This window comes from Oratosquilla oratoria, chromosome 4, assembly GCF_046742065.1.
Source record: "Oratosquilla oratoria isolate Oo_2021 chromosome 4, ASM4674206v1, whole genome shotgun sequence".
NCBI classification, from domain to species: Eukaryota; Metazoa; Arthropoda; class Malacostraca; order Stomatopoda; family Squillidae; genus Oratosquilla; species Oratosquilla oratoria.
In genome coordinates, this window is record NC_134780.1 from 17,560,259 (window position 1) to 17,570,258 (window position 10,000).

At 49.7% G+C, this 10,000-nt stretch overlaps 1 long non-coding RNA gene across 1 annotated transcript in view; it reads right to left on the reverse strand.

Moving 5' to 3' along the window:
* LOC143024283 (uncharacterized) overlaps positions 1–8,804 on the reverse strand; it is a 307,090-nt gene extending 298,286 nt beyond the window's left edge. The window contains exon 1 of the long non-coding RNA XR_012966275.1: positions 8,737–8,804. This is a non-coding gene — a long non-coding RNA (uncharacterized LOC143024283). The remainder of the gene's footprint in view (positions 1–8,736) is intronic.
* Positions 8,805–10,000: the final 1,196 nt, after the last annotated feature.

Consider the following 10,000-nt stretch of genomic DNA (forward strand, 5'->3'; position numbering starts at 1 on the left):
GTGCGTGTGCGTGTGCGTGTGTGTGTGTGTGTGTGTGTGTGTGTGTGTGTGTGTGTGTGTGTGTGTGTGTGTGTGTGTGTGTGTGTGTGTGTGTGTGTGTGTGTGTGTGTGTGTGTGTGTGTTTTTGTGTACGCGTGTATGTGTACGCGTATGTGTGTGTGTGTCTGTCTTTAGGAGGGCGTGTTAGAACTAAAACCTGATTGTATGCTGGCGAAGGAGGAAGTGCGACAAAAGTGGAGGCATTGTATAGAGGTATTAGGGGGAGTTTATACAAACGGAGAGGGGGCAGTGTGCTGTGCAGAGCGCGGGGAGGCAGTGCATGGAGGGGGAGAGGCAGAAGAGGCGCCACTGGGGCAGTGGGCCAGGTATCGACCGTTGCGGTGGTCGAGGCACCTGCTGCTGCCGCCGCCACCGCCGCCGCCTCCTCCTTCACCGCTGCCATCACCAAAGCGCCTTAGAGCAACTGCCACTAGTTTCCACTATTACCACCCACCGTCACAGCCACTGTCATCCTCTTCCCCATTACCTCAGCCACTACCACAACCACAGCCATCACTACGACCACCACTACAACCACCATCCACTATCACCCTCGTCATCATGACTACATTGACTGCCACAGCCAGCCTCTAACCGCTGAGAAAAGCGGTGCCACTCACATATGACAACATCTTCACGGCCACTACAGCCGTGTACCGTGCTTCACCTTCACTTTTCATCCTCATGCTCATCCTCATCCACATCCTCATCCTCATCCTCATCCTCATCCCCATCCTCCTCTTCCTCCTCCGCCTCACCCTCTTCCTTATATTCTTTCCCCTACACTTCCTCATTCCCATCCTCTACATCACCCTCCTCATATTTCTCACCTTAGACATCGTCCTCATATTCATCCTCATCCACATCCCCCTCTTACTCGTTTTCTTGCGCCTCTTACTCCTCGCTGCTGCTGCTGCTGCTGCTGCTGCTGCTGCTGTGTTTCCCGCGCTTTGCTTTGTTTTGTGGTGGTGGGGGAGGGAGGGAGGGAGGGGAGGGAATGGTGGTTCAGGGCTCCTTGTATTTCCTCCCCACTCTTGGGCCACATTTGGCCCTCCAGCATCGTGCCTAGCCTTAATGTTCTTGTTCTGTAGAACGTCAGACGGTTCTGCTCAAAGTTCTATCCTGAAAGACACCTCTGGGTCTCCCTCAGCCAAGGAAAAGTAGCGTCAAGCCATAAAAAAATATCTCCCAAGTTTGCCCTCTGCTTTCAAGGCGTCATCATCTTTCACTTGGCTTCCGCCTCCCTTCTTCTGCTTCATCCATCTGTCCACTTCTGCCTCCTCCTTGAATCTTACATTCCCTTCCTCCACTCTCTTCTACCTCTCTCTCTCTCTCTTTCTCTCTCTCTCTCTCTCTCTCTCTCTCTCCCTCTCTCTCTTCTCTCTTCTTTCCTACCTCCTTCATTCCCACCTACTCTTTTTCTGACCACCCAGACACGCTCTAACTCTGTTACCTCTACTTGGCCATTCGGTGTATTTTGCTTCTGTTCCCATATAAACCTACAACTCCTAATCTACCTCCTGCTACTCTCCTACCTCCTGGTTCCTGCCTCCTGACTCCTCCAATGTCCCGCGCGTCAGTTTATGAACCACTCCGCGCTGATGACAGTCAGTGTGGCGATGGACTACCTTTAGCCGGGAAGATGGTTTACGATGGTTAAGCTGGGTTTGTATTTAAGTATCTCAGTCTAGTCTAGGGTAAGATGTCTGGGAAAGTCGATTGAGCACGTTACAGGACTGCAGACTGGTTTTGAGGTAAAACATTAAAGATCCCTCGGTTTGGTTAGGTTATGTTGTTAGTTGGGTCACATAAGGTTAGAATACACTTATCGAGGGAAAACTTTCACGAGAACTCGAATAAGCACATCTTTAATTTCGAGTTTGCACACAGTTCTGACAGAATATCATAATAAACAGCACTCCGCGCGCGTTGGGTCGTCATCCTAACTACAGTTGGGAAATTCGCGACCCGCCTTATTTGCTGCTTCTGCCTTGCGCCCTCACGCCCACTCCTCCCTCCCTCCCTCCTACTCCCACCCGCCGCTCGCACGCCCACCTGGATCACATGACGTCACCGCCACCGCCGCCCGTGCCGGCCAAGGTCAAGGCCACGGTACGGCACGGCACCACAGCATACAACAGTTAGAGCTCTTCAGTGTATTACAGCACCAGAGCGTAGTGCTGCGTTCGCTGACATCACGTGGAAGCATTGCATGCCGTAATGTTTGGCCCATTTCAACGCGAGGTGTTGAATAAAATCACTTAGCTTTAAACAGGAAAAATACATAAAGTTCATCTTGATGACTGTTCTATAGCCTTCGGTGCGATGGCAGCCTTCGTATATCTTATTCTGGCTAAACCTCGGGCGATTATATTCAGCTAAGAGCTTGGGACTACCCTTGATTCAGATAAAATTGCTTGGAGTCCACCAGAACATAATACGTAAATTAGGTCACCGTGGCATATGAATGGAATAGCCTGGCTGCAGAAAGAGATCAAAATATATACACAGAAACTTGGTACCCCAGTAAGATTTGATTAAAGAGGGGTTGGTTGTAAAGAAAGAGAGAAGAGGAACAGAAAAGAGTATAGGATCTAAAAGCAGGAGGAGGAGGAGAAGGAGGAGGAGGAGGAGGGGGAGGAAGACTTATATGTGAACAAAACATTGAGAGAGAAAGCCGATGAAGGTGAGCAAGGTGTCACAAGAGAGGGGAATGAGGAGAGGAGAGGGTTGAGGACAGGAGAAAAGAAATGGATAAATAGTACTAGGAGAAAAAGAAGAGAGGAGAAAGATAAAGAAGAGGAGGATGTGGAGGTGGAAAAGAAGCGTTGGGATGGAATAGAAAAGAAGAAGAAAGGAGAATGGAGAGGATAGAGGCCAATAAAGAGACGAATAGTGCGACGTTTGAGGAAGGCGAGTGAAGAAGTGAGAAAGAATGGGAGGAGGAGGAGAATGAGAATAATAAACAGAAAAGGACGAGAAAGAAGGACAAAAGTGCCAATGGCAGCAAAGGATAAAAAGAAAAAGGAGAAAGAGAAGAAATCGCCCATAGAAAAAGGAGAGAGGAGGAGAAGGAGAGGAGTAGAAGGAGTTAAAGAAGCTGAAAGAGGAGGAGGACGAGGAGGGCAAGGAGAAGGGATAAAGGGAGGAGGTAGGGGAGGAGGAGGTAGGGGAGGAGGAGGAGACGGAGGAGGAGGAGGAGGAGGAGGAGGAGAAGGAGGAGGATGGAAGGAGGAGGAGGAGGGGAAGGGGAGGAGGAGGAGGGGAAGGGGAGGAGGGAGGGAGAAAGAGTGGAATAGCAGGAGATGCGTAATGCCCTGAAAGAGCAGTTCTTGGAAATGATACTTGAAAGAAAAAAGAATCAAAGGAGGGGAAGATAGGAGTGGGAGAGGGAAGGGGGGAGAGAGGGTGGAGGAGGGGGAGAGAGAAGAGGAGGGGAAGAGGGAGCATGAGGGGAAGCGTGAGGAGGTGAGGAAGGGGGGGAAGAGAGTAGAAGGAGGAGGAAGAAGAAAGGGAAAGGCAGGACGAGGCGGGGCTGAGGAAGGGATGAGGAGGAGGAGGAGGAGAGGGAAAGAGCAGCACGAGAGGGAGGAGTGAGAGAGAGAAGGGAAAGAGGAGAGGGAGAAGGAAGGAGGAGGGGAGATGGGAACAGTAGAGAAAGGAGAAAGAGTGGTAGGGAGGAGGAGGGAGTGGAGAGTGGAAGGAAAGGGAAGTAAGAAGAGGACTGTGAGAGGCAGGAGGACAGAGAAAGATGAGGATGAGCAAAAGAAGGAAGAGGAGAGGGGATGAGAGGAAGGTTCGGGGAGGGAGAAGAGAGGAGAAGTAGGAGGAGGAGGAGGAGGAAGAGGAGGAGGAGGAGGAGGAGGGCAAGAGTACGCAGCGCGGGTGGATTGGGGAGAAGTAAGACGAGGAGTGGTTATGAGGAGGGGGAGGAGGAGGTGTAGGAGGCGGAGGTGGAGGTGAAGGAGGAGTGGAGGTGGAGGAGGCGGGGGAGGAGGAGAGTGAAGAGCAGTGTAAGGCGGGAAGAACATGCAGAAAGAGGAGCGGAGTGTGTCCGGTGGCGAGGGAGGAGGCGCGCTGGAAAGTAGTAGAGGAGGAGGGAGGAAGGAAGGAAGGCGAAAGGAAAGAAGGGGGGAGTGATAACTAAAGAGAGGAGAATCGGAAAGGAAAGAGAGAAGAGAGGAGGGGAGAAGGGGCAGTAAGGGAGGCATAGATGAGTGAGATAGGGAAAGGAGAAGGAGAGAAGATAGAGGGGAGGAAGAAGGGAGGAAAAGAGTGGAAGGAAATAATGATTTAGGAATTTAGTAGAGGATAAAGTGAGAGATCTGTAAAGTAAAGAATGGGAGGTGCTAAAGAAGGAAGTAAATAAAAATATGAAGATGAATAAAAAGAAAAGATAAAGAAAAGTGAGAACAATAAGAGAAAATTGGAGGTCTTGCAGTAGTCGTAGAAGGAGGAGGAGGAGGAGGAGAAGGAGGAGAAGAAGGAGGAGGAGGAGGAGGAGGAGGAGGAGGAGGAGGAGGAGGAGGGTAGATAACAAGAGAGCGAATGAGAAAGGAAATGGGGGAGGAAAGAAATAGTGAAAAGTAGGAATGAGAATATGAAATGCATAACTTTTTTTCTTCATATATACTTGGTACCACCCAGGTCAGCGCAGAGGCATCGGTATTCCAAAATCGTTTGATTTGTTTACAAATTTTTCAGCCGGGCCTAATCATAGACCAAACTTTTCTTTTTCTTTGCTGCATTTCAATTTCATTTCATGATAAACCGAGAAACGACAAGTGGTGACTGTGGCGGAGAAACTGTCATAAAAATTTAGGAAAGGAAAAAGAAAATGGAAAAGAAAGGAGGAGAGGGGAAAGGGGACAAGAAGAGGGGAAGAGGATAAGTAGAGGAAGAAGAGGGAGAGGAAGGGAAACAGGAGGAGAAAGTGGAGAGGGATGAAGAAGAAGAGGGAGGAGGAAAGGGAGAAGGTCGGTAGAAAGCTATATGAAGAGAGAGAGAGGAAGAGGAAGAATGAGGAGGTGAGGGAGAGAAAGGAAGAGAGGGAAGAGGAGAGAGCGCGAAAGGGGGGTAGAGGGAAGAGGAGTTGGAAAGGGAGGAGGAGAGTGGAGAAGGGAGGGAGACTGACCAAAAAGAAGAAGAAGAGGAAGAGAAAGAAGAGGAAATGTGTGGTGGGGAGGGGAGGGGCGCAAAGAGGAGATGGCTTGACTGAACTACAGTACCAAGATACTTCATAATGTCGCAAAGGGATGACATCACAAACTGGTATCACGTCTTTGATACGCCTGCACTGCAGGTAAGGTGACGTCATGCTTCAATCACAGGTAAGTGCCTCCCGGCGTAAGTCACGAGAATGTCTTATAACAGTGTTACTGCATTAACTCATTGTATCAGAGCAACCGTTGTAGTATTTCTAATAACACTGTATTTAGGAGCAAACGTAGGCGGACCGTATACAGCTATAGTCTGTTGTAGTGAATACAAGTGCAGCAGCTTGAGTGTATGCAGTGGTATATACAGCGGGAACAAGAAGAGGGGGAGGTGGTAGAGGAAGTGGTGGTGGTGGTGGTGGTGGTGGTGGTGGTGGTGGTGGTGGTGGTGGTTGTGGTGGTGGTGGTGGTGGTGGTGGTGGTGGTGGTGGTGGTGGTGGTGGTGGTGGTGGTGGTGGTGGTGTGGTGTGGTGGTGGTGGTGGTGTGGTGTGGTGGTGGTGGTGGTGGTGGTGGTGGTGGTGGTGGTGGTGGTGGTGGTGGTGGTGGTGGTGGTGGTGGTGGTGGTGGTGGTGGTGGTGGTGGTGGTGGTGGTGGTAGGAGAGGTGGTAGGAGAGGTGGCAGAGGAAGGAGTACAACAGGAAGAGAAGTAATGGTGTGTAGGAAGTGAAGTAAGTAGAGGAGTGGGAGGAGGAGAAAGTGGAGGAAAGGGAGGAAGACGTAGAAGAAGTGGAAGAAAGGAAGAAGGCGGAGGAGAGGGAGGAAGTAGAAGAGAGGAAGGAGAAGGTAGATGAGAGGAAGGAAGAAGTGGAGGGAGTAGGGGGAGAGGAGGTGGAGGAGTTAGAAGAGTGTAAGGAGAAGGTGGAGAAGGGCGAGGAGGAGGTGGTGGAGGGGGAAGGAGGAGGGGGTGGAGGGGGAGGAGGAAGTGGAGGAGGAGGTGGAGGAGGAGGTTCAGCGAGGCTCAGGCGGGGGTGTTGGTGGAGGTAGCTGGCGAGGTTGACTGACTCAGACAACAACAGCAGCAGCAACAACAACAACTACAGCTGCAGCAACAACAACAACAACAGCAATAACGGCTCGAACCGTGTCAGTAGATCTACTTCACAACGGCACTGATACCAGCAGCCGATACCAGTATCCGGTACTAGCACCCAACGGAACTGCGTCAAACAGTAGACGGACACCAATATCTCTCGTATATTCTCGGTGTCTCTTCAGTTACAAGTACCCAAACTGGTGGTACCACACATACTTGTACCAATCCCTCCTTCACCCACTGATACCATTAGGTATAACAGTACCACCTAATCAACTTGCCCATTCATCAGTACCAATTTTTCCATACCTCCCTGTTGTTTCGTCAGTAATGTACCACTAAATAGTACCACTAAATAGTACATCCAACTAGTACCACACTCTTATCGACCGTCGCACCATCATTACTTAAGTAGTACCATCGACCCACCGACTATCATTACCACATACAACATGGCTTCTTGACATCCTAATACTACCAAATGTTACGTCATTGTACCATACAGTACTACTACCACTATTGCGACAACTACCAGTACCATACCGGGCGCAGTACTGTCACTAATCTGTGCCTATGATGAGGTACCAGTAATGTTTTCACCACATCTCCGAAGATACAACGTACCGACTTTTAGTCACGGTGGTTACAGTGACAGTACCAAGACGATGTGTGACGTCACTGTAACTTATTAATGAAGTAATGACTCTCATCATCACTTTATCTCATCTACCGTCAACAGCATCACATTCGTAATATCTTTGTGTTTATCATCATAGCCATCGCTAATGCTGACAATACAGCGGCGAAGACGTCGAGAAGAGTAAGGGTAATTCAGCAGCAATAACAACAACTACAACAACAATCATAATAAAACCCTACGTTGCAATTACCATTGGGACCACAACACTATATGGCTAATTATCATAGTCGTCGTCCTCGTCGTTGTTCCTATAGTCGTTGTCATCGTCGTTGATAGTTGTCATAGTCGCCATTATTCTTCTCATTCTTGTCGTCATTCTTGTCTTTCTTGTTGTCGTGGTTGTGGTTATTATCAAAAGCATTGTTATTGGTCATCATTGTCATCGCCCCTGGCATCATAACTATATTCATTGGTATCTTGGTTATTGTAACCTCCATTACCACAAAAATAATAATCATCATCAACATTATAATCATTATCCCCGTCATCATTACCACTGTTATCATCTGCGCCCTGACTACCATGTCCCAGTAGCATCAATACTCCCATCATTATCGTCACCACCATCAGTGTAAGCAATGCTAGTAATATTCTTATAAAATATCTAAATCGATCACTATTTCAATGATTGCCATTCATTACATCCTCAATATATCGACGAAGTAATCACCAACGTCGTCGTCGTCGTTATCGTCGTTATCGTTGTTGTCGTCGACGTCGTCGTTGTTGTTGTCGTTGTCGTCGTCAACGTCGTCGTCGTGTGTCTCTTCGTCCTCATCGTCCTCGCATCACCATCGGAATGTTTTCATCCTGTGCGTCATCACTCATACAGTCCTTACAGATTTGAGATGACGTGATCAAGTATTTCATCATTTAGTAGTAAATCAACCTCACAAGCACCATCACAGATATCGCAACGATAGCTCCAGGAACATCGCAATCATCAATGACATCACAATTGTCGACAAGGAACCAATGATATTGTAACAATGATAATTGTTGGATGGCAACACTAGAGCTCAAAACCATTGCATTATTATCATCACTAGTTCATGATCACTATAACCACATTGTAAGCAGCACTATGACTTCACTATGTTTATGTTTATCTTCATTTGTATCACCATTACTTTACATGTAATACCGCATCAAAGTTTACTGTCGTCATCATCATCATCTTCATCACAAGCACAAGAACAACACTGAACACATCACAAAGTTGATCACCACAGGCATCACCATGACAACACCTCTAAGAAACTCGTCAACATCACTACTATCACCAGTGGGACGTGAAGCCCGTAGTCTTCCAGCAATCTCACAACCATCACAAGAACACCACTAACAACAACACCAAAGCAATCTATCTTCGCCTTCGGTGTCATCATCACCACCACACATCATTATCACCATCACCTCAACCATGACACCACCACCACTGAGTCCATCGTTACCACCCCCCCACCACCACCTTCACCACCACAACAGTCACCCCCAACACCACACCTCCGTCAGGAGAAAGTCAGGTCCTCCTCTCCAAGCGCACCCCCATCAGGAAAACCCGACTCCAAACACTAGGGTCAGGTGTGGTCGCGAGAGCTTGGCCAGGGGCATGAGGTAGCTGCTGCTGCAGCAGGCGGCGGCGGCGGCGGCGGTGGCGGTGGCGGCGGCGGTAGTGGTAGTGGTGGTGGCTGCAGAAGGAGGAGGAGGAGGAGGAGGAGGAGGAGGAACAGTGGTCTAGTCCCACCTCGGCTGGAAACGCTGTCGGCCGATAGGCGGCAACGACGGTCCACCTATGCGCGACCCCGGCATGCCTTGCACTGTGTGTTGTCTGTCGCTCGCGCCGCCTGCCGCCCTTACCCGCCCCCTCGCCCTTCCCCTCCCCCCCTCCGCCCGTCGCCCATCGCCTGCCACTCGTCCCTCCCTCCCTCCCCCACTCCCTCCTTCTCTCCCTCTCTCCCTCTCTCCCTCACTGCTCCCTTCCCTTCCCTTTTTCTCTTCACCCCTCCCCTCCGTCTTTCACCAAAAACACACGAACTTGACCCACACCCATCATTGCTTGGATCCTTTCTTCGTCATCATCCTCCCCACAACTCCCCCACCCCAGCCCACCCCACCCCACCCCACCCCGCCTCACACCCCAACATTTCCAATTGCACGTCGTCCTCCCTAGAACCACTTACAATCCCACAACTCTCAAACTCCCACTTTCTGAGAGGTGCTCATTTCCAACATTTCGACTTCCCTCTCTCCTCCTTGACCCCCCCCCTGCCCCCACTCTACTCCCACGCCCTATCCAGACACGCTACTCGCCCCAACAAAATCGCCCTCGCCCTTCTTCAACGAAATCGCCCTCTCTCTCCACTAATATCCCCTTCTCTTTCTTCAACACATGTCTTCTCGCCCTTTACCAAAATGTTCTCACACTTTTCCAGCACACGTATGTACGCACACACACACACACATATACATACACACACACGCACACACACACATACATACACACGCACGCACAAACACACACACACACATACACACACACACACACACCTCGCTTTTCTCCATCACACACCTCCCTACATCATCTTCGTCTCAACACGCCTCTGTAACGTTACAGTGACCTTTTTTCGTTAGGTCCTACTTTACATGTCCCTACCGTTACGTCACTTTTGTCACGTCACTCCCGTTACATCATCTAGTACGTCACTCCATTACGTCATTCTCGTTACATAATGTGATACTTCACCCTTGTTACATCACTCCTTTGACGTCACAAAAAGGAATGATGTCACTTGGCCTGCCTACTCCTTTCATACCACCGTCTTCTTTCGACCCAGATAGCCTTAGTCCTCCTCCACCTCCTCTTCCCATCCCTCTTCCTCCTCCTCTTCCTCTATCTCCTCTCCTCTCCCCTCCCCTCTTCCTCATACTCCACCTTCTCTCCCTTCCTCTTCATCCTTTTCCTCCTTCCTCTCCTCCTCCTCCTCCACATTCTCTCCCCTTCCCTCTTC